Below are 26,191 nucleotides of genomic sequence, written 5' to 3'. Positions count from 1 at the left end.
CACCCTGTCGGAATTTTTATAACTCAGTATCTGAAAGACACACGCATACTTTCTCCTCTGCAGCAAGCTTTTAGGAATGCGTTTTCCATAGTCCCACAGTTGGTAACGGATGTTCATTCTTTTGTGATTATCATTGTAATGCATTAAAGGTTGATTTAATATTCCTAATTTTTAGTAATAAGAAAAGAGAGAACAACGTAAAAGCAGGAGGCAACGTTTCGACAAGTGAACTTGCCTTTTTGTAGGCCTCGAAAAATACAAGTACACTTGTCGAAACGCTCGTCCCTGCTTTTACCTTGTTGTGACTTTGCTGGTAATCTTAGTCAGTTAGTTAATTTGCGTTTAATGGCGCAAAGCGACTAAGGCCATGCTGCGCCAGCCACAAGATATTGTCACGTGGTGGTGACGTTGAAGAACACAGTAGCAATACTGTGAATGAGAAGGCGGACTTTCTTCTCCTCGGGCATATCCGGGTGGGCGTGGCGGAACAGGTGGTTCATTTCTTCCGTGAAGATGGCAACGTTCTCGTTAGGTAGCTGTACTCGGGCGTCCAGCATGGCTTCGGCCCTTTCCTTGCGCACGACGCTCGTGAAGGTGCTCAGGAAGCCGCTACGGAAGAGGTCCCATGTCGTCAAGGCCGACTCCCGGTTCTCAAACCACGTTCTGGCGGCATCTTCTGAGGCAAAGTATACATGCCGCAGCTTGTCGTCGGAGTCCCAGTTGCTAAACGTCGCGATTCGTTCGTAGGTCTCCAGCCAGGATTCTGGGTCTTCAGTCTCTGCTCCATGGAAGGTCGGTGGGTCCCGAGGTTGTTGTAGGATAACGGGGGACGCTGGGGCAGCCATTGGGGTTGTTTTGACCACGATCTTCTTTGTCGACTCAGGTAGAAGTCCGTGCTCTGTGGGTAGTCTTTGCAGTCTGCGGCTAGCACGCTGGTCTTGGGCGATGTTGGTTTTGTCCTCGGGCTTCGGGCTTGGATCGCGGCTTTGCGGGGGCGTTCGGTACATGAACGCACTAGCACCTCCACCAGATGTCACGAGGTGGTGACGTTGAAGAACACGGTAGCAATACTGTAAATGACAAAACTAAATTTTATTGGGCGAACCTGTGCCCACAAAACAGGCTACACTTATAGCACAACGATAGCGGCGAACACAGTCGGCGATCGTCGAAAATCTGATCAGCGGGTCAAGCGCGTCGGCTTTTATACAACAGTCGTCGAATGTTCCAGACTAATCGTTGGGGCCCGCGTGCCTTCCACAAAGTTCTACACCATTCGCGGTAGGCGATGAAATCAGATAACATAAGGTTCGGCGACAACAGACTGCGAATAGAAGCATCGATAACTTTCCAGAAACTTCGGATACATGCAGTTGCGTCTCGCGCTGTGCGATAAGACTTGTTAGGCGGCGAAACGTGGTCGCCCGATAAAGATAAGTACACGCGTCAATATTAAGCAATTAAATCCTACAGCAGCGAAAGCTGCGTTACGTTGTAGTCTGTGCGAAAAACTAGTTTCTGCTAAAAAGCTAAAACAGTCAGTGAAGGGCTCTAGCGGATCATTTCCGAGTAATGAGGCGCGGTGTAAAGGTCTGTGTAAGTTACAGAGATTGTGTAAAAGCTTTCGTCTCTGTGTTTCAGCATGTGGATATTTCATAATATTGTGCCTTACTATGAGTGGTTCATGGCCCTTCTCGCAGGTTGGCGGGTTTTCGTTTTGAAGTAGAAATTGTGTGTCAGGTGGTATGCCCAATTCGGACTCGACATAGGATCACCTCATAGAGATGTTGCTGGTGACTGCACGACTTCCACTCGCCAAGCAGGGGTTTTATTGTGTGTAACTTGTTATTTATGCAAGAGTCCCATTCTAGTTGCCACTTTGATGCTAGGGCCTTACGAATCACTTGGATGCTGTCTTTGTATAGAAGCGTTGTTTGCGTTATGCCTTTGTGTGCTGCCATGAACGCGCATCTATCTGCTGCTTCATTCCCTGGTATCCCAACATGGCTTGGGACCCAGCAGAATCGTATCGTTGTTCCATATTTATTATAGGCCGACATGTTTAGGATATCGCAAAGCAGGGGTTCAGACGCGTAGTTAAGGTTTAGAGCTCAGAGTGTGCTTAACAAATCGGTATATACGACAGCATTCATCTGCTTGTCGGTGGCAATTTCTTTAACTGCCGTCCATATAGCCTAAACTACGACGGTAATGAATGAAGAAAAATTATTTATCCGAAAGCTATTTTTCCATTTTTCGTTATGATTCCGATACCTACCTATTCATGTGCGTTTTAGAGCCGTCAGTGTAAAATTCCGTTTCATTCTTACATTTGTCTTGATTAGCTCGGAACTCTTGTATTTTGTGTTCTTGTGGAATGTCTTTTTTCTTTAAATGTGTTAGTGTGAAGTCACATAGCTGTGAAAAGTTGTAGCATGGGGGCAATCATAGTGGCCTTTCAGCAACCTGCAGGACCTCATGAGGAACTTCATAAGTCTGAAAGTATTCTTCGTGTCGTAAAATAAGTGGACGAATCATTTTCGGTTTATGTTTGCGGTGTACCCGTGATTTGCACTGTGTTACGATGCTGTAGCATACATGTTGTGGTGATGACCGAATTCTCAGCACGTAGGAAAGTCTAAGTAGTGCACTGCGGTGCTGTAAGAAAGGCACATTGCAGTCAACGTATAAACTTTGGACAGGTAATGTTCTGTAGGCACCGCTCGCCAGTCAAAGGCCGAAATTGTGAACTGGATCAAGTCGCTTAATGTAGGGCTGCCTAGCTGCACCATAAACTACACTACCGTAGTCGAGCATTCTACGTTCAAGGGACCGGTATATACGTAATAGACATAATCGGTCAGATCACCAGTGCTTGTGCGATAAAGCCTTGAGGATATTTAGTGCTTTATTTGCTTTAATCTTAGTTGCGTTAATATGGTCTAGGAAGTTCAGTTTTGTGTCAAAAGCTACGCCTAAAAATTTGTAGTCCTGCCGAAGTAAACGTTTTTCGTTAATTAATTCATTGAGTGGTAGAATAGCTGACTCCGACTCATCGGACCCAGAGTCGAACCCGGCGGCAACTGGGTATTTTTTTTTCTCATTCTCGGCGATAACTACTAGGGACACGAGACATCAACGGCAACGGTGGCCGTGGCGTCGGTGGCGGCGGATGCCATCGCCGACCGAAACAACGGCTATTGGAATGAGCCCATATGCATTTTACACTTACAACAACACAACAAAAAACATACCAACAGCGGAAAAAGTTCAGACATTATAAAAAAGCTAACGATCAGGCCATCAACAGAGAACTATGCATATTCCTCGACACTTTCCTACCACTTCATCTGCAACGCTCCGTAGAAAATAACTTGTCTATTTTCAAAAATAAAATAAGTGAGCTTATCACCAAACACGTGCCCCTTCGATCCGTCCATACTAACAATAAAGCACCGGGGTACAGCGCATATCTGAATCAGTTATCGAACAGCAAAAAAACGTTTATTCCCTACAGCGAAACTTTCCTCAAAACAGACAAATTTGCTAGCATATGAACACGCAGCAATTTCATATATTAAAGCCCTATGGTCAGCCAAATTTTCATTCCCTAATTGTACGCTTCCAAATTTATTGAAGACTAATCCAAAGCGCTTCTGGGAAACCATACGAGGAAATAACCATAAAACTGGAATATCATTGCTGACAACTTCTGGGCACCCAGTACCTGACCTATTGTGTTCTACTGTGCTTAACAATACCTTCACTCAGTCATTCTCACCACCTCAGATCCCTTATCCGATACCTGAGATAAATTCAACTAACTACCACTTCATGGATCCCATCGTTTTCGACTCAACCGGTATCAAAGCCATAGTACAGAAATTAAAACCTAAAGCATCATGTGGGGTAGATGAAATTAATACTTTATTCTTACAAAACACAGCGGAATACTGTTCAATCCAACTAGAATGCATTTACTCACAATCTTACAACTCTGGCATCTTACCGTATGAGTGGAAAATTGGCAAAGTAATCCCCATTCACAAAACTGGACCAACCCATAATCCACAGAACTATAGACCTATTTCACTTACATCTGTACCATGCAAAGTTATGGAGCATATAATATACACGCATCTAGTTAATTTTCTTGAAAATAACAACTTCTTTACAGTTATGCAGCATGATTTCCGTAAGAACTTCTCCTGTGACACTCAGCTCATCCTCTTCACAAATGACCTACATGCCAATTTATATTCTGGTTTTTTAACAGACTGTATATTTCTCGACTTTTCCAAAGCGTTTGAGAAAGTGAACCATGCGTTCCTTCATCATAAATTAAACGTTCTAAACATAGACCCCTCCGTAATTGATTGGATTCGCGCGTTTCTGACATCACGTGTTCAATTTGTAACCACTAATGACGCTAACTCACCTTTAGCTCCAGTTGACTCCGGCGTCCCGCAAGGGTCTGTGCACGGTCCTTTATTATTCCTAATTTATACTAATGACTTGCACACTCACGTTTTCTCGAACATTTGTCTATTTGCGGATGACTGCGTCTTGTATCGTAAAATAACTAATTCTTCAGATATTCTACTAATTCAGGAGGATCTCAATAACATAAATGAGTGTTGTCGTACGTGGCGCATGGAATTAAACATTAGAAAGTGTAAGACTATGAGGATTTTTCGTACTGATGTGATCTGCCCCACCTATACGCTAAATAACATCCCACTAGAATGTGTAACCTCATATCGATACTTGGGGGGTTCACATTGCAAGCAATCTATCCTAGAAAACTCATATTGATCACATAACCTCTAAGACCACTCGTATACCGGGATACTTTCGTCGGAAATTTTCTGTGGCACTATCATCGCTAAAACTCTTATTGTACACAACTTACCTTCGTCCACAAATAGAGTACGCATCATCAGTATGGGACCCTGGTCATGACACCCTCATACAGTCTCTAGAGGCAATACAGAATCGATCAGCCCGTTTCGTTCTCACCAATTACCAAAGAACTGCGAGTGTCACTAACATGAAAGCTCTCCTACACCTCCCACTGTTATCAACCCGTAGAAAACTATCTCGCATATGTTTTTTACATAAAATCTACTACCACAACACATATTTACGTTCTATCTTTGTTCAACCGCCACCATACATTTCATCTCGCATTGACCGCCGCCAAAAGGTAAAAATTCCGCACTGTAACACCGTCGGCTTTTCATATTCATTTCTTCCCCAAACGAGCAAAGATTGGAATAACTTACCCGCATTACTTACAAGCACAACTGACACTAATAACTTTAAAAGCACACTTCAAAGTTTCATGTTATAAATTGTTGTTGCGTTTGCTTGTTCTGTATAGTAACTGCTTTTATGCCATAATGTTAAGTTATGGCTTGTATTTTTATATGCTATGTTCTTTCCTTTCTTTTTTTGTTACGCCATGTATTTTTGCCATGCTTACAAGTTTCTATTTACCATCCTTATTATTTTGTATTCGATGTTTTCTGCCATGTTGTTCGCCTTCCTTCCTTGTTTTGTGATTTGCCTCTGTATTTACTTTGCCCCTCCCCTCTGCAATGTACAACCGTACCTTGAGGGTATGATAAATAAATAAATAAATAAATAAATAAATAAATAGCACCTTAAACCGCAAGACAGACACCATGTAAATAGATGATTGTGATATCGCGCTTCATAGCAGATGCGACGCCATGTGCGAACGTAGACGTTTCAGGCCCCTTTTATCTGCTGTGGCATGGTCGCAGCAGCTACGGCCTCTTCTACCGAGGGCAAGGCATGACGTTTTTCTACGGCGGCATCTGATAGCGTGACTGAGGGCGGACGCACGGGCCTCATCTTGAACATGATGTGCGATGAGTACAGAGTCTAGGTGCATCGAGGGCTCACAGCTTCGGGCGCGCAGTGTTCTCACCGCTCAGTGAGCTCACGTTGAAGCGAGAGCTAGTATGAAATAAATACGCTCGCTGCTGCTGCCGCTTTTCCTCATGCCAGCAGTTTTTAACGGCCAGTGTACGCACTCATCATGTGAGATGTGTGTTTGCCTGTGCGCGCGTGACACCATGCTTGGTGATTGAGTTAGTCAGCAAATTTATACAAGTTTGCACATATCAAACCAATATCTTGCATCGTATCGCTGTTTACCAATTTGATATCGCAATCGTTGCTTCGCCTGATCGGCGAAACTGCGCTTTTTCTTTAGATTAGCGAATTGCAGTAATAATATACAGTTAACTTCCGTTATTTCTACCCTGAGTGGACCGACGAAACTGTTGGAAATATCTCGTGGGCCGAATTAAAGAAAAGCCAGAAAAGACGTCGAAGCACACCATCGCACGTGGTGCTATTTGCCTTTAAAGCTAGCTTCACCACAGTGAACATTAAGCAGTGAAAAATACTAAGCAGTCGAAGGGACCAATTTCGCGGTACAGAGGATATGTTCCTTAATTTGCACACGCACAAGCGCCGAGCACCGTGACGCATTACATGTTTGCCAGCAGGGCTTCAGGGTTTTAGAGAGATCTTCGCTCTTTTGTTGTTATTAAACATCCCCTCGAATACCTTAGCAATATAGTGTGAGCAAAATAAGAAGAAGGTGAAAGCGGGAGCCAACTTTTCGACAAGTGGACTTGTCTTGTTCAAGGCGACATATGCAATAGCAACAGAGTGCGGCTTTTAGGCGCCCGCTCTTGCGGCGAGCGTCGGCGTCGGCGTAACCGAACGAACGACCACAGCGAAGAGAGAAAGAGCGAACGCTGAGCACAGAAGGCAAAGAAATGCGCGAAGAAGAAAGCGGAGGAGGAACGCGCAGCGCAACCATAAGGTGCAAAGCGGAGAAGGGGGTTAGGACGAAAACGTGAGAAGAAAAGCGTAGTGCTGCGACGATGCCTACGAGATGGCGCCAGGGTAACGCACGTCGCCTTGGCGGCTGCTTTGAATCGCGCCCGCGCGTTACGCACGCGCTGCCACTCGTGACCTTCACGTTATGAAGGCATTCGCGCCACACTTCGCTCCATGTGCAACGTACCACACGAGACAGATTGTCTGCCCCACCCAATATATCGTAATCAAAAACACGTATAAAGCGGCGCTCAAATTTCGCCTTAGAATGTATTGTAATCTTCGATAAATGGTTTTCATCTTACCGCCTTCCTTTTCGCTAGCTTTCCCAAAAAACTGATTGTTTTTCTCAGATTTCCAAGGCGAAACAAACGTGGGAGGAAGAACGAAGGGTCGAATCACCGCAGGAACGTTAGAAACAGCTCTGAATAGCTGCCAGTATGCTTATTAGGTGTCTACGCGGGCGCACTATGAGAGGAAATGATACGTGCGCGCCGTTACAGTTATAGGCGCGTACACCACCCTATTCAATTCCTAATATGCTTGACCCCAATAATTTAGGCATGCGTAGCTGCATAGCAAGGCAGTATTACGGCGGAGCTGACAAATACACTTTGAATCATTTGGAGAAGGCCAATTTTGATATCCAAATAAGGAAAGTTTAGGCTCATAGAAATATATGGATCCCAACCGGCACTTTCCTTCGGGATCAAAATAGCCGAAAACCCGTATTTACAAGATTCGAATTCGTGGAAGCCTGCTGTATACCACACTTTACATAATTGAGCACGCTAAAAGTCAGTTCGCTAGAAAACAGGTACTTGTTTTTTCATGTATATCCCAGCTTATGTTTTACTGTGTGTAGGTCAGACACGATTCCCGAGAATTCGGGCGTCATCGCCCAAATTTTAAATACTTACCACGTGTCCTTTCGAGCCGACTATGCTGGCTTCCCTCAAACCTTTCATTGCTTTATGGCAAATAATTAGAGGTGGATAAATATGATTTTTTTGGACAAATCGAATCCGAATAGTTAAAAATCGAATAGCCGAATGCAGATGGATACACTTAGAGCAGGCATATTAACTACACTATAGGTAACGAACATGCTTGTATAGACTAGTAAAAAGAAAGACTGCTAACTGTAAGGGGAAATTAGATTATTTTACAGCGTAAGCTGTTATGGCCTCGGTGGAACAGCCGTTTCGGGTGGTGATGGTGTCCGCCGCCAGCGCCTCCACCGGTGTCCGTAGCAGCTGCCGCCGGGAATGAGGAATAGAGGACCCATTTCTTGCCGGCACCGAACCAGGGCCCACTGCTTGGGAGCCAGCTAGCTTAGTACGGAGCCACGCCAGCGCTTGCTAGCATGTAGCAGAAAAATGCCCTATAAACCCGTCCTGCCACGCGAGGAGACACGGCATGTAGCAATGCACGCTGCGCAACGTCGGTAACTGCACGTTGTGCATTGCACTTGCATAATATTACGGCAGGTAGAACGTCATGTTGCAGATACACATGCAGCGGTACAAGGCAGTGAAAGAAGGTTTGGTGAAGAAGAAATAACTTTAAGGAGATGTATACGAAAATGCTAGAAAAAAATATACATTGTGTACCTGAATGAATCAAGCTGGCTAGGCGACTAGTCACCGCCGCATTTGGAAGAGGGTGCCAAGAAATCATTTGCATCATCAGCATCGTATCGTCGAACTCGCCTTGAAAGGTGATATTTGCGCTGCGTAACGTCAATATGTGCGCCCTTCGCATTGCAGCTGTTTATTGTTACAACAGGTGGAACGTCATGTGCCAGCTGCCTAGGTAGCGGTTCAAGGTAGATAGATAAGTCTGGAGGAATTTTAGGAAGATATTGGAGATGTATAATTATTTATGTCATGAAAAGCATGTATGACATACTTGAAAAATTGAAGCAGGCTTGGTGACTGTTTTTCCCTCTGCCGTTTCAAAGAGAATGTCATTAAATAAGCAACATCATAATTAGCATCGTATTGTGCCATTTCACATGCGCGCCGCGTAGCGTCCATACGTAGAAACTTTGCGTTGCAATTCCATTATATTCCACAAGGGGTCCGGACTTGGAGTAGTCGCATATAGCAGTTGCGTGCTGCATGTAGCTGTGTAGCTGACCCTAGATGCAGCAGGCTAGGTGACTTTTTGACACCGTACCGTTTCGAAGGGGATGTCACCATAATTATCACCATCATCAAGAGTGACATACCGCTCCACGGGTCAAGGTTTGTGAAGTGCGCACAGCGTAGTATGGATACCTGTGTTTATTCTTCAGTACACGTTATGGCGCCTGCTCGCAAGGGGCGAACCGGAAGAAGCGACTCTTAGAGCCACGCGCGCGGCTCCAACCAGGCAACTTCGGGCTCAGCAGACCGCTGTGCAGAGAGCAGGACAAGGAGTACCTTGCCTTCGATGCCGGGCGGACGGTTCAGACCGTCCTCGTGCAAACGACGCGAAGGTACATCGCCGCGAAGACCTGTAGTGCGTGGTGGCGAAAATGGAGCTCATATGTAGCCGCTCCCCCTGCTTACGCTATGACTGCGGTGAGTGTGCCGCGCAAGCCTGTGCCTTATTTAAACCGAAGCTCACGAACTGTCATTACAGAAAGTGCACAAATAACCTCTCACGATGAATAGCCGCTGTATGACTAGATGAAAAACAAATGCTAAGCAACACTTTGCCAAGCAAGAAAGAAACAGAAATAGTGAAAACAGAAAACTCAACGCAAATAAATAGAGAGTGGCAAATACCAAACCTTTCAAAGAGGAATACAAACTATTCAATTGTCGAACACAGATGCATACAGTTACCGCAGGTCTTGGTACAATTAAGCACGATGCTTATACTCACTAGTAAAGAAAAGACTGCTAGCTATCAGGGAAGCTTTAAATTATTTTTCAAAGCTTGATCAGTGATTATAATTTCAAAAGCAGAACAAACAGCCTCTCAAAATCCTTAGAGCCTGATGGCAAACAAGCATTCTAAGGATGAGTTGCTTCTGTATGACAAGCTTTAAGAAAGTGCTTAATAAATGGTTGCCAAAAAAGAAATCAGAAGTGGGGAAAACGGAAAACAAAAGTTACTGAAGGATCTGTTTGATGTATCCGCATGCAAACTGGACATGTTGCAAGAAAAAGTTCACTTATGAAAATTTGCATGACTAGACGGCTAATAATATTAAATCACAGACTACAAGAAAAATCGGGGCTTGTGTGTAGCTTACACTATGAAACCAAAAGCAAAACTTGTTTTCCTCTCCACTACTTCGAAAACATTATTTGTCCACTTCTGATTTTTTAATATACTTTGTTAGTCGACGGATAAAAGTAAAAGCATTAACACTGCTATTGCTAAATATTTGGCTTCTTTTACTTAACCAAAAACACCAAATAACTGATAATTTTCGAATATCAATAGCGAGTATGCAATATTCGAGTCATATTCAATACTTACAATATTACTAGACCCTTATTTTCATCAGTTTTCACGAAAAAGCGCCCCCTTCCCCTTCTTACATGCACTCGGCATTCACCTCTTAAATCCTGAAGCCTGGTGATATTTGCCTTTTGTTGCAAGTACCAGACCACAACAATTTGGATCTGCCTGCTGTAATGAGTACGTAAGTCAGGTAGTTCTCTGGAACCATGTCCAAACTGCACACGCTAAAAGAAAAGCTGGGATAATTAAGGAAATCAAGTAGCTATTTTGCTAACAAGGTGACATTTAGTGTGCTCAATTATGTAAGATTTGCTTTACAGTAGGGTTCTGTTAATTCGAATCTGCTTAATTATATTTGTCGGTTAATTCGACCCAATTGAAAATTCCGGCCGGAGCCCATACATTTCTACGCGCTCAACCTTTCATTTCAGTCTCAAAATTGGCCTTCGCCAAATGACTCAAACTTGATTTTTAAGCTTCGCCGCAATATTGCACTGTTATACGGCTAAGCATACATAAGTTATTGCGGTGAAGCATATTAAGAAGGGAAAGGGGCCCTTGTCACAGGATATAGTACACGTTTATAGCAATACAGGCAGGCATGTGCCATGTTCACAGTGCGAGCCCCTAGACACCTAATAAGCATACTGGTGGCTATTCAGAGCTGTTTCTGACGTTGCTGCGGTGATTTGAGCCCTTGTTTGGCCTCCCCCGCTTCTTTCGTCTTAAATACCCTCATTAAGGCCTAGTAGAAATTTCTTAATTATATGCGCTCGCGTGCGCCGTGCACTGAAAATCAGAAGAAAATCATCTCTGTTGTGGGAAAACTAGCGAAAAGGAAGGCAATAAGATGAAAAACATTTATCGACGATTACAATACTCGCCAATGCCAAATTTGAGAGCCGCTTCGTGCCTGTTTTCATTTCGCGATACATTGACTGGCGCAGACAATCTGTCTCATGTGGTGCGTTTCAAATGGAGCGAAGTATGGCGCAACTGTCTTGGTAACTTGATCACCAGAGGCAGCGCATGTGTGACGAGTGGGCGCGATTCACATCAGCCGCCACCAACATATTTCCAAGACGACGCGCTCTACCCCGGCGCCATCTCGTAGCATTGCCAAAGCAGCATGCTCCTCTTGTCACATCTTCGAAATACCCCCCTCCCTCCTCCGCTTTCCTCCTCACAAATTTATATGCCCGTTCCGCTCAGCGTTCGCTCTTTCATCCTTAGCTGTGGTCGTCCACTCGGTTACGACAACGCTCGCCGCAGGAACGGGTGCCCAAGAGCTTCGCTGTACAACTAAGAAAGTCGAGGGGACGTTAAAAGACAACAAAAGAGCGAAGGTCTTAAGGAACACGTCTTTTGTACCATAAGAGTGGTGCTTTTTTCCGCTTAGTATTCTTCACCCCTTGAAAGGTGCTTGTTGCGGGGAAGCTAACCTTAGAGGCAAATACTGGCAGGTGCAATGGCGTGTTTCGGGATTTTTTTGTTTTTTGTTTCATTCTACCTCCAAACAATTCAACCAGTTTTGCCGGTCCAGTGAGTACGAAATTACCGGTGGTTAACTGTACATGATTACCGTAATTTATCAATGTAAGGAAAATGTGGCAGTTTCACTTCATCAGGTGAAGCATCGATTGCCATGGCAAATTATTAGACGGTGATAGGAAGTAAGGGTAGTTGTTTTGCATGCCGAAACTCGTAAATACTCGCTTTATGGATATATTACCAAGTATGGTGTCGCACCCGCACTGGCAAACATAAACACGTCTAAGGCAATGAGCGCAGACGCTCGCTGTCAAAAAACGCTGGCGTGAGGAAAAGCGGCTGCAGCAGCGATCCAAGTGATGTTCGTGCTGGCTCTCGCTTCAACGCAAACTACCTAAGGGGGGCGAACACGGTGTGCACGAAGCTTTGAGCACTCGATGCACCTAGACTCTGTACTCGTCACACACCGCTTTCAACATGGTGGCCGCGCGGCCGCGCTCAGCCGCACCATGAGCAGCCGCCGTAGTAGAACACCTTTCCTCCTTCCACCGCCGTGCTTTGCGGCGAGCGGCCATGTGAGTGAAGAGGTCGTGTGTGCTGCGGCCGGGTCGCCACAGACGAAAGTCGCGCTAAACGTCTACGTTCCGTCCGTGACGTAATATCCGCTATTATCGATGATGTCACATCCGTCCATTGGCATGGGATTTAATTTTTCGGGACCGGTAGCGTTGCGAAGCCGTCCGTATTCCTTGCCAACTTTCGGCTTAATTCATATTTCCACTCAACATGCGTGCAGCAAAAGGTTGGGGTTGTCAGCTGCCAGGCTACAAGAAAGCAGTTGTTGACCGGTGTGGACTGGAGCAAGAGAAGTGTGTTTGGGGTCTAGGTGTGCACAGCTCGCCGTTACTAATGGACGCTATTTAATATATTTAGACATTACAGTTAGTCGTTGGTTTTAGGCAGGCGATCGTGCATTTTCCATCCTTTAGACCGTTAAATACTAAAAGCCAGGGTACCAAAGGTCTGTATTTTTCGCGTCTGATTTCTCCCCCAGAAAACTGTCCCTGTATACTATGCTTCACAGGAACTTACCCTCAATATTCCTTGAGAGGAGCCGTCACACCAGCCTTTGTACATGAGAAGGCCATTAGTTACATAGCAACTCCTTGCATGTAATGTTATGTACATTAGCACCGTACACGTACTCGAAGATTTAGTATACGCCTTATGACAGGAACACAACAAAACAAACAAAAATAATGAGTCGTTCCACTAAGTGGAGGTGGTTGACCAGCGAAGCTGTTTAGCACATGACCTACAAATGTGCGTACTCATTCATTGTCTTCATGGGTGGTCACAGCGACGAAAGGCTTGCACACGCATTTTGTCTTTATCAGAGGTCATTGTTTCACTCGCAACTGCAATCACATTCTTTGATAATGTCAAATCTGCGCACGTAAGCCGCTGGTTGGTCAGTTGGGCTGGATCGGTGTGGCACCGCAAGTGATATGCTTGCAAAGCGGAACGTATAAACCACTCCCTTTTGGTACCGACACATCCACATTTAAATCACAGACAACGACAACAGGGCTAGTGTTATCGCAGCTAATTCACGCAAAGTCAGTAGCCATGAACCTTACGGAAGTATGAGTGATTGCCTTTTTTGCTTGCTTACTGGGGTATGCATGGGCTATTGGTCACGAGGATATGAGCAATTGATGATGACATTTTTGACATGCTGTTCTGTATGGTGTATGCGTGATTAGATAAAGTTAAGCAGTGTTCGCTTCACTTTACTGACAGCTTGTAGCCTCTGCCTTTCGAGGCTATGAGTCATTGTACCTTTAGCTTGCTTACGGGATCATGAATGCTTACGAGAGTATGAGCCTTTGATGATGATAGTTTTTGTTGCCGGAGAACAAAAATGCATGGAATCTTAGGCATATACAGAGTCGCTGTAAAATATAAAACATAACATGCTGTCATCAATTTTTCTATCTCAAGTTCAATGTGGATTTTTTAGCAGTAAATCTGTTTTTCATCTACTGGAATATCATACGATCACATATATAAATATATATATAGTATATATATAAATATAAACAGACAGATATATTTCAGCGTTTTCATGGCAATACGCAATATGTGTATTGCAGCAAAGCATATTAGTAGTCGCAAGGGTGAACTTGGAATGTAAGGATTTAGCCAAGAAAAGCTTTCGCAGCATCATTTTACTCTGAAAATGTGCTTCGTTGAGAGCAGAAGATATGTTCGTCGCTATCTGAAACCCTACACCTCATGTCCATCAACCCTTCCCGCTTTAGCATGCTTCGCCGCAATACACTTAGCGCTCCGTTGAATTAACAATGATCTAGCAGAGAACGGGAAACGTTTCGACAAGGGAGTTTCCCCTCATAAGCGCTACTGATTTCTTTGGCAGTGTTAATCTTTGTTATTCCCCCACACTCCCAACGCAAGAGCATTAGCTGGCAATACCTATGCCGAGCCGCATACTGAAAGCGTTTGATAGCGGGTGGTACAAAGGCAAGCGTCTAAAAAATACGTTGAAGAATCCGAAACTTCATCTCGATACAAGTTATGCGCTGAGGGATACTCAATATATTGTGGTGAAGCATATCAAACGCAGAATGGGGCCGCTGCACAATGTATTACTAGTTAAGCAAAATATGTGGGACATACTCGACTGTCTGCTCAACCAAACAAGCTAGACCATTTGCTCCAGGTAATAAGGTAGTGACCAGGCGACCTCAAACCTGTGCAATGAGTTTAATCTCAACAAGCTGAAGCCCCAGCCAACCACCAAGTGGGACATCAAAAGCAAGGGCGCCCGCCATTTGATGCAAAAGCAAGTAGTGTGGCCGGGATAATTTGTAATCGATTACAAAAAAAGCATAAAGAAAGAAAGAAAGAAAGGAAGAAAGAAACAAAGAAAGAGAGAAAGAAAGAAAGGAAGCACGAGCGCTTGTGTTCATTCTTTCGATCCACTGTTACGTTTTCAGTATAATTTCTTGCAAAGAAGCTTCACAAGAGGTACACTAATCTCTCGGCTAATTATGGAGTTCCACGCGTGTGAGTGAGCAGTCCGTTGTCGGCGGGCTCCCTGTGAGATACGAAATAACGTTGATAGACTGCGTTGTAAAGGGTGACAGGATTACTTGTGCAAAAGCGTCGTTTCGCTTCCGAAACATGTGTTTGGTTAAAAGGAATGCATTGACTTGTAATATAGGATCGAAGCAGTTGGAGGGGAAACCCTGAAATCATGCACATAATATTCTACAATTCAGCACTTCTGAAAAAAATTAACCCCATGAATACTGCCTTGCGAGATGGACGACACAAGAGCTCAAAGCGCCAAAGGTACGGCCAAAATAGCTCGGTAGGCCTGAGAGGGCACTTGTTAAGCGTCTCAGTGCGCGCAACTTGACCGAAGACGACAATTGCGCTCGTAGAACAGCATACGGCCCCTCTTCCCTTTCCGTATGCTTCATCGCAATATACTTGAGAATGCTTCACAGCGCAACACAAGTTATTGCGCCAAAGCCGATTTCAGGGTTCAGAGTTATTGAGCGAGTTATTGAGGTACTGTACAATATAACATATTTAATTACCATCATACGGATATTGGGTGCGCCGGCAAAAGCCCAATCAGAAGGCGTGACGAGGCCGGCGTATCCTACAGCGGCTTGGCAGTGGTACACGAGAACATAAAAAAAAACAGCGTGATAACATTTTCAGAAAAGAATAACGGATAACAGACACAGGATAAGTTGGCATTGTTTAGCTATACGTGAATCGATTGAGATTCCCTGTTTAGCAAATGCGGGAGAGTGTGGCACAACATTTGACAACCATAATTAGTACGGGTCTTAGGTAAAAACTATTTCAAACTAGTTCGTGTTAAGTGCTGAGCCACTCTGCGTTTTAATGGGAACACCTGTGTCATAACACATACATTTTTCATAACCCTTGCATTATACCGTCAGAAGACTAAAATTTCGTACAAGCGGGGAAGGCGGGCTATACCAAGTACCTTAGAAATCTGCTCAGTGTATTCTAGTCGCGGCGCATTCACAATTTCTCGAATGGCTTTCTTTTGAAGGAGATGCAAGCGGTTGGTATTGGTAAAAAATGTGGTACGCCGAACCAGAAAGCAGTGATTACCGACAGAAGAGAACGGTGCATTAGACAACATTTGCTTAATAAGCTTCGGCATGAATTACTTCAGTCGGCACAAAATACCGACAGCATTTGAAAGTTTGTTCACCACCGTTTCGACGTGATCATTTCATAATAAGCTTTCACTGAAGCTGACACCTACAATTCTGACTGCTGCAACTGATCGCATGAGTGACAAACATATCCATAACGAAAGTAGCGGCACGTGAGGCAGCTTATTGAGAGGCCTGAAAACACTGCTTCCATTTTTTGCAATGTTTATATAAATATGTATCTATACCATTCTAGAAGAGGGGGTAAAGAATGTGAGCCTTGTTGCTCAAGATCTAACAAATGTGCAGCTCTGAAGAATAAAGACGTGTCATCAGCGTAAATCAGAAATGTTGGGAGCTTGCTTATGCAGACGATGTCATCAGCATATAGGAGGAACGGTAGTGGTCCCAAAATACTACCATGTGGCACGCCTGAAGAGATGTGCCTGAAATCTGATGAACCGTTGTTGATTTTACCTGCTGTACTCTTGAACATAAGTAAGACAGAATGAGTTGAAGGAATTTCTCGCAAAAGCCATAGCGCTCGAGCTTAGCTGACATTATTGTGTGATTGATGCGGTCAAGCAGTTTTGAAAAATCAATAAATATGCCAAGGCAGAGAAGTTTCTGCTCAAAGGAATCTAAGATAATGTCTTTTTGGGTCAGAAGCGTGGTTGGTGACGAAAGATGTTGCCGAAAACCGTTAGGTCCGCTTATCACACTTGAAAACTTTTGACACGTCAACTGCTGCATTAGTTTCTATTTTCTCGTTTGTGCTCTTATCAAAAGACCCGGTATCACGCAGTAGCCGGACGACGACGCGTCCTTTCATGTCAGGAAGGCATGTAGGCAAACGTGTGCGCATGCAGGCATAGCTGAACTGGATGGTGTTGGGTAACTTGAAGAGGTGCTCTTCTGTGCAGTGATGCTATTTGTCTTATTAAAAAACGCAGGTGATGATTAAATGGGGAGGCGAGGGAGCTGCAGCAAAGCTGTTTTTCGAATAAGCTGGTCTTTGAAGGAAGAGCGCAAACAAGATCGGACAAAAGAACCGCCCGCCATGGCTATATTTTCTTACAGCCTAGTTCTTTCGTGCATCCATCCCTGAAACAGATTGGAGAAGAGATGCAGACGACGTACATGAGATCACATCGCAAGGAGTTTCTATTTAAGTAGTGGTCTTGTCATGTTCAAAGCAAGCGGGATGGCCCAAGTAAACAGACGTTGAGGTGAAGTCCCTGTGAACAGGTTTAAGTGGGGTAGTTTTCTGGGAAGAAGTGGGGCGCCAAACAATAGACCTGTGGTTGCCTGGGTATGAGTATTTAATCATAGACAGGATGCAAAATGGATTATAGTGCTTGCCTGAATCCATGAACTAACCTAAAAGTATAAGATATCTTCAAAACGACCACACGCAAGTGTTAGATGTGCACACCTAGACCCAAGCGCCCTTGTCCCAGTCCATGCTGGCAATTAGCTACTTTCTTGGATCCTCTGGTACATTCTTGGTAGCGCAGTAATTTTTGTCCACCTTTTGCTCAAGTTTGCCTTGGACATCATTCAGTGATTTCCAGTAACAACTACACAGCAGCGTCAGCTTGGGAGACCATCGATAGGGTGCATTCGATAATTCTAGGCTACTAATAGCATTACCAGCCCGTGGAGAGGTCTTCTTAAATATCTCTTATTTAATTATCCAGACTTTTTTACAATGAATTCAGAAAAACCTTCACCACATTGAGCTCCTAGAAATGAAATGCTGTATAAGTTGCCTTCTCGTTCGGAGCAGTTGTGCTTGGTTTCTATGCAAATGGGAGATCACTTCTGCATAGCTCATTAGGAAACATCCTCATTTGCATACCTTCATTTTGTTTTTTCTTGCTTATAATTAGGACGAAATGTATATAGTACATGAAGGTGTCGTGCATGAACCTAACTTATACTGCCATGCTCAACAGCACAGTGCATGTAGTTGGTATTGGTTCATTCCAACTAAGCATCACTACAGCCTTTAACTGTAGGTATCATTGTGTAAGAGCAGATCAATGGAGATGGAGATACAGTTGGGCACTTTAAGACGACATCTTTATTTTGTCTGAAATGGTGAATGATACACGAAATAGGACAGAACACATGCGCTCTGATGTTTTCTCTCAGCACAAAAAGCCGGAGGAATAAGGGTTCATCATTGTGCCATAGAAGCTTTGCTCTCAAAGGTAAATATTACTCGGGAGATTTGCCTTGTTCTGTTTTTGTTTACTTGAGTGTGCTTAAATTATTATAGATTATTCTTTCAAGCTCGTTTTTATTTTCACAGTGCGAACACGTCTTGGTTAGACTTCCTGGTACAGGATGGAGTGATGGAGTAGACCGGTGTACTTTTATTAAAAACACAGGTTTTCGCAGTATAGCAGCAGCTCTATAATGAAAACATGTGTGCTTACAATGAAGTGTGCCAACCCACATTTCTGCTTGCCTAATTATGCCTGTATCCCTGTATTTTCTTCAGCAAGAACACATATACAGGCAATGGCTTGCGGTAAGTGCTTGTTATAGTTTTCAGGAACGGCCTTGAAACGTTTCAACTTGTGCATTGGTAAGATGTAAACACAAAGCGCAATAGCAAACACTAATGCTTGATGCGGCATTTCTTGGACATCAAAGTGTACAGCTTCTCCACAGAACGATAGACTCTACGATAGAGCATTCTAGCACTACAAAGCACTCATCTGTCATGTGAGGTGCACATTACCGCAAGCTTTTTAAACGTGGTAACAAGAAAAATGATACCTTTAATGAGAAAATAAGTATGCTAAAAGCAGCTGTGAAAATGTATTGAGAAATTGGGCAATGTGCCAGGTATACTCGGTTCAGAGAACACCCAACGGTGCTATAAAGCTTTGATAACTGTGGATGAGGGAATTGTTGTAGCTCTATTTGGAGCATGAGAAATAAACAAATTAAAATGTAAACGTGAGCAACAATACGCAATGCAAATAAATAATATTGCTACACCTTTAAAAAGGAGGTAGTTGAATGAAATTAGTGTGTCAATTCCTGTTTTCTTGCGTCACTTGGTCTGGATGTATTTATTTTATTAACCCTATCACGGTCAACGACGTAAATATACAGCACCGCCAACTAGTCCAAAATGGTCGATGCCGTAATTGACGGCTCCGTCGGTACATTTAAAAAGCGCACCTATTTCCTAACTTTTTCTTTTCTCGCATGTGCTGCAACTATCGGGAATGCAGGGAATATTTTCTCGCGCCTCCCTCTCTCAGTTTGTGTTGCATCGTTTCTTTTCGAGCTAGTTTGCTCCGGCACGTCTATACACTACCCTTCACGCGTTCGCGGGCGGCGATTTGGGTTTTGTTCCACGGGCGGTCTCGGCTTCTTGCTCTCGCAAAACTGATGGCTATCTCATTACTAATCGCTCAAAGGGCGGCCGCTTGTTCCTCGCTCGTGAAGTGCTCACAAGAGCGAGCATAGGAATGATGCCGCCCTGCATGCATTTCCTTTTCTTTTATTATGGGGGGGGGGCGACTCGCGATATATAATTGCCTCTGGTTCGTGATAAGATAAACATTAGCGGAAGTTTGTGACACGTTTGGCTTTCTTGACGGGCACACAACCACACAATTTGCTTGATTGCGGTCACCTACACAGTTTGATTACACTATGGACGTAAATGTTAGTGTAATAGCAGGAACATTTGAGAGTTGCGAAATATTCTCGTGTGGGCATATTCTAAGCTTTGAAGTATAACAATGCATCAAATTTTGAATTGTTATACTTCCTTTTTATTGTTGTTATTCATGAATAAATGGTACATACATACCAATGCAAAATATCTTTTTTTCTCACTTTACGATCACCCTAGAAAAATGAAGTTAAATTTTTTTCGAAATAGGTCCCTCAGAAGAATTGGAATCTGCAATAAAAAATCGACCGTGGGCTGTCGCATACGGCGAAAAAAATCGGTCCTCAAAGGGTTAACAAAAAGCGGAGGGGGCTCGGCCATATTAGAAATATGAGAATCTGTTTTTTATATTCTGCGTTGCATACATTCAAAGTTTAGTAACAATAACTTAGGAAACTACGGTGCAGCCATTGCTTGAGCCTGTGTGCTGCATATCAGTGACAATGGCCAATATAAGTGCTTCAATTTATAGTTGCTTAATTGAAGTACATACCTATTTAGGCGCTGAGCTAGTTGGAGGTTCACAGAGGTGACCAACATAATAAACAAGTAAAACAGATGGAGAATGGGAGAAATAAAGGGCAGAGCATAAGGGGTGTATCGTATAAGCGACCATCTAGTGCGCGAATCCATTGCATCTGCTACTGAAGCTCGTACTCACTGGACTGAGGTACGCGTGAGAAGGAGACAGATGCCCCAATCAGTACTTGAGCACCATATGAAATGAACACGTCCGCTGCGTGAATGCTTACAGAAAGCCCCATCATACTTCTGTGCCTGATATGCCACCCTTGCTTGCAATGTTAAGTCTTTGTCAGCAAAAGTGTAAAACAATCACGTTTGTGCAGGAAAACATTTCCTGAGGGTGCCTGGCTTGAAGCACATGGTGGTAATCACCGGAACCAATGGCTGATCGAGAGTTGTACCAAAGGAGTCACCTTGATTTCCCTTCCTTTCGGAAAGCTTTGAAACTCTGCCTAAACAAATTGTGGTGCATTGTCGGACACAATAGCATCAGGAAACCCTCCTTGACTGAAAACTAAGGTTAGGGAGAGCATAACAGCTTCACATGTGATTGAAGAAATCAACTTCAGGGCACTTGGAGTGGTAATCTACCAGGGCTACAGAAAAACGAGCCTGTTAAAACCCTGATCAACTGGACCAATCATGCTTAGCGCCACTTTACAGCGAAGCTCTATATGGCTAATTTGCAGTGGATCGACGTCTGTAGACCAAAAACGTGGGCCGATCCCGCAGATAGTGCAATACCGGCCTGACCCGCGACGGAGATGAAGCAGTCTTCAAGCACTCCGCTAACTCACAAAAGCAAGTTTAATATATTGGGCCGAAATGCAACCCCTATCCAATATTAAGTTGATAAGAAGAGGTACTACGCTTCAAGCAGCGTTGGCCATGCCTACGTTCGCACCGCCCTCTCTTTGTCGGCGTCCGAAGCGCTTGCTTGCGTATCTCCTTTCGTCGCCTTCCACTCACCCATCCGGCGGTCCCGCCGAAACGACACGCGTGTCTAGTTTTCTCCAGCTCCTGGGGAGACGTCCCTTCGTTCGCTCGAATATATATACAAATATAACCAAAGTATGTAGCTTGTGGGGAACCAATTTGATGTGACCAGTGTTGTTTGTGACCGCCTGTGATTTTCGAGTGACTTCACAACCATTACTGCACTCAGGGACGCCAACCAACGCATGATCGCCTTGACTATGAAGAAGCAGCGTTTACCGTAGGAGTCCGGTGAGGTCCAACTCGTTTCTACGTTCCACAATTCATTAGCAAAAGTTGTCGTGCCAAGTTTTGCAAAAGTACATGGGTATATATACCCCCCGTTGCATCAGGATCTTCCGAGGCTCAACATCGTGAAGGAGCGACTAGTCGTGACTTGCCTTTCATTTATGTGCGTACGGCGGTTGACAGCGGAAAATGGGGAGTTAGCCATTAAGAGTCCAACATACACAGGTTCGCTGGTCATCCAGCTTCACAAAATGAAATGGCACTGAGCTTTTTTTCCATGGCTTTAGAGGCCATTCGACTGGCTTGAATGAAACAGGACTTCACTTGGCATATTTATCTTCTTTCTCACATAAATAACAGCTGTGAACGAGCTTGCCCGTCTATCTGAGGCCACCAGTACATGCCTCGGAGTTAGCGCTTTGTCATAGTAATGCCCAGGGGACCTTCATGAGCGAACGACTGAAGTTTTTCAGGCAGTGAAACTGGAAGAATGATGCGTTCTCTTCGGAAGAGATGTCCCCGTCTGATAATTTGGACTGCAGTGATGCATATGGTTTTTATTCTGGCGGAAGCTCAGCAGCATTTTTCCACCCACCGACGATTCTGTCTTTAAAGCCCTGACAAACTGGGTCAGCCCGTGCAGCTGTTCGAAACTCCTCTTTAGTATTCTATGCAGTGATGAATGACACTATTTCTTGAACTCGTTCTGTCTCAGGAGGAACAGAAAAGCGCTACAACGCATGGTGCTGGTACAACGAGGTGCTGTTACGTTATGGCCACCCTTACAGTACTCTATGTTAAAGTTTAGTAAAAGGGTCGAGCGCTTCATCGAGAAATTCTAATAGGGGCATGACCACACCCTTAGAAAGACAGCGATGCAAACAGAGCTCGTTGGACAGTTTAAAGCGTGAACCGATGACCCCACAAATAAATGTGCCAATGTTTACAAGCAAAAAGGCTGGCTAATGCTTTTAACCTCCGATTAATGCGTACTGACTACATTCGTACTGTGGTGGTTAGAACATGGCACCCAAAAGCCACTGGAAACAGCTCATTTCATCATTTTTGCAGAAGGACGACTCCTAAGCCAACGTCTCAAGCGTCCGCCGTTGCAATGATGGCTCAGTGCGGTTTGAACAATCACACTAAAGGACGCGAATCAAGCACTTCGTTAAGCATCAGGAAGCTAGCTTCAGTGTCTAATGCAGGGAGTAGGTCCTAGGCAAACTCTTGCGCTTCTCTTGGAAGTTTCCTAAGAAAGACTACCAATTCAGCATAGTGCGTGACGAATTTACCGGAGTGTCCTGTGAGACAAATGAATGCAGCGCATATTTATCATTTGACGTTAGAACCTCAACAATCACAGTGATTTTGTTGTCCATTCCATTGTCGACATGCCGTTTGCAGAAATTATGTCCTAGGAAAGTTAGTTGTGGGAAACTCGGAACGCACTTATGGTTCAACTGCAACTTATTCTAGAAAGAACCCTTTCAAATTTCTATCGTGGTCACGTTGAGTATGACGCTGTGGCGAGAACAAGAAAGACCTAAGACACGGCCTTCTTGCAAGACTATCGTTTCAGATTGATCTTTATTTTCTTTCGAACAACCTGCTCGCGCCTCTCCTGCCTATCCTTGGTTTGCCGCACCACGCTCTCCGCGGCCGGACTTCGCAATAGGGATCCCCGCCTGCAGAGATGCACTCTGCCATGAACGAGTTTGTTACGCCGAGGGTCTGGAGAAGGTGGTGTCCAGGGAGTAGGAAGGAGAGAAAACGGGCAATGTGAAAACTGTGAATGGCGCTGTTATCAACAAAAGCAGGTTTGAGTCTGTCATTGGAAATAAATGTTGGCTAGTGATCGACGTTAATTGTGAAGTGTTTGGGCTTGCTGTCTAAAGCAAGATATGGGGCCGTATTGGAGGTTCCCGCGACAGCCGAGTGATGTCAGTCCGCAGAAAAATGTGGGATCTCCTAGTGAAGTTCTTGAAGGTGGAGAGTGCTTCGGTGGTCTTATGGCGAGGCTGCATGGATCACAGCGCAGTGAACGAGTGTTGCAGTCGTCGGGTGGAGGAGGGCGCATCCTAGGTTATGGAGAAGGAGAGCGGCTGGGCGAATTTCGCCGGAAGACGCAGGGTGGTACCATAAACAAGCTGGGCTGCTGAACTCTGCAAATATTCATTAAAATCAACACTGAGACGCAAAAGTACCACTGGAAGGGCATCAACCCAGTTTGACGAGTGGCCATGAGTGCCGCCTTGAGTTGTCTGTGTAGGCCCTCGACAAGTCGGTTGGCTTGCGGGTGATACGCAGTCGTTTTGACGTGATGTATGCTGAGGAGGTTACTAAATTCTCAAAAGACTTTACTCTCGAACTGTCGTCCTCTTATCATTTGTAATCTTGACTGGGACACCGAATCGTGATATCCATGCGCTTATCAGATTATCTTGACAGTTTCTGCCGTGATGTCCAGAAGTGGCGTCACTTCAGGCCATCGCATAAAACAGTCGATCATACTTAAGGCATAGTAATGCTGTTTTGATGCAGGGAGGGATCAGATGATATCGTTGTGAACATTTTGGAAAAGTTCAGTGGGCGAGCGGAATGACTGTAGAGGACTTTGTATGGGGCGATGTATCTTTGCCCTTTTGGAAGCCAAAGAAGAGCGTGCTCATGTCCGCATGTCGACATTCATACCTGGCGAGGCGTAGCGCTGAACGACGAGTGTTTGGGAAACCTTTATTTCAGGGTGAGCGAGAGAACGTAATTATTCAAAGGTGCGGCGTCTGAAATAATGCGGAACGATAGGGCGATAGCAACCAGTGGACGCGTCAGAAGTGAGGAGCGCACCACCCTTGAACGAAAAATGTCGCAAGTTCAAGCGGTTTGGTGTTCTGAGGTGCAGAAGTTTGTCGCTTTGCTGCACGATCGCCAATTCTTGCAAAACAGCCGTAGTTTCAATAATTTCGACTCAGCTCAGCGCGTCTGCTGGAATATTTATTGCTCCTTTGACGTTTTGAAATTACACAGAGAACTCGGCCAGGCAAGCCACTTGTCTTATTTCATAAGGGGAGCATATAATTATTCCAGAGCAGAGGGCGTGGATTAGGGTCTTCTGGCCCGTAAACAGGGCGAAACGACAGCTTTCGATGAAGTTGCGGGAGTGATTGACGGATAGGCAAGCTGACAAAGCTCGCGGCCGTAAGTGCTGCACCTTGTCTCTGCTTCTGATAATCTTTTAGAAGAAAGCCAGTGGATGCCAAATGCCAGCCATGTATTGCTGAAGCACTGCGCCGACGACGGCAATGCGGAACGCAACAACCGTGAGTGCAGTTGGGGCCTCGGGTGCTGGGTATACCAGCAAAAGTAGCATTGGCCAGTTACATTTTAATCGTCGTGAAAGCATTGTCTGTCGGCTGTGAGCACAGCAAAGGTGATGTTGAGGGAAGCTTCCAAAGAAGTGATTTTAGGAGCCCAAAGCTGAAAAAATAACATGTGAAAATGTTAAAAAACGAGGAAATGTCGCAACTGCCGCATTGAAGTGAGGCGAGGAAAGCTGGTGATGGCCTTGACTTTGGAATGAAGAGGTATCATGCCTTCGTTGCTCAGAAGATGACAGAGGAACTCGATAGCAGAAGCACCAAAGTCGCGCTTGGCGACTTTGATGACAAGGCTGTGAGAATGAAGGCGATGGGAGAGAAGCCACAGGTGTGAAGCGCTGGTCCAGACCAGTCGAGGGACGCAGTTAAAGACGAATACTCGTGAAGGCAGCAAATGCCTCTGGTACTGCACGTTGCACCGTGAAGGCTAATGGAGCAACCGGAGAAGGTTGGCCAGCCATGCTGGATTCGGTAATGGAATCTAGATCCTCGTCGTGGCCATGGCCACGAGGACCGAAATAATAGAAGTAGTCGGTAGCTACTAGTCCTGGTCATCAGCCTATTTTTATGTCCACTGCAGGAGGAATACCTCTCTATGGGACCTCCAATTACCCCTGTTCTGCGCCAACTGATTCCACCTTACTCCTGCAAATTTTCTAATTTCATCACGCCACCTCGTTTTTTGCCATCCTTCACTGCGCTTCTCTTCTCTCGGCATCCATATTGAAACTCTTATAGTCTATCGGTAACCCATATCGGTTACCGGCGGCCAGCCGGTGACTGTGACCTAGAAGGAAACGTACGACGATCACCTGGTTTGGTGGACATACCGTTATGTGCATTAGCGACAAGATCCGAGAGTTGTCGAATAACCCTCTTTGTCGATCTGATAGTTGTTGACAAAGTACCGTGCTGTTCGGCCGAAGGATCTGCTGAGCTATGCCGGTTTGTAAACGATCGCGAAGGAGTTAGATGAACCCTGGCGTTCTCGGTTTCGGCCACGGTCAGTTGAGAAGCAACCTGGCTTGGAGATGATAGCTCGCCGAGCTTGTCGACCATTTCAGACGCCAGAGCAGAAAGGCTATGTTCCGATGCACCTAATAGTACTATTTGGACTGGAACTGGGAGGCGGTAGAGCAATAGCTGCTGGAGAAGTGCTTCATCGAAGGTGGATGCCTGTGGTCTAAGTAGAGGCTGCATATGTCGAGAGAGCTAGAATGGCTGACGATCGCCGAGCTCTGTGATTGATAGGAGCTCTTCCAGGCGGCGTCTCTCGGAAAGAACCATGCGCTCCAAGA

At 44.8% G+C, this 26,191-nt stretch overlaps 1 pseudogene; it reads right to left on the bottom strand.

Moving 5' to 3' along the window:
• Positions 1–21,002: 21,002 nt before the first annotated feature.
• Positions 21,003–21,176, bottom strand: LOC142558702 (U2 spliceosomal RNA; annotated as a pseudogene).
• Positions 21,177–26,191: the final 5,015 nt, after the last annotated feature.

Source organism: Dermacentor variabilis, chromosome 9 (genome assembly GCF_050947875.1).
Source record: "Dermacentor variabilis isolate Ectoservices chromosome 9, ASM5094787v1, whole genome shotgun sequence".
NCBI lineage: Eukaryota > Metazoa > Arthropoda > Arachnida > Ixodida > Ixodidae > Dermacentor > Dermacentor variabilis.
This window is presented reverse-complemented; position numbering and strand designations above follow the sequence as displayed.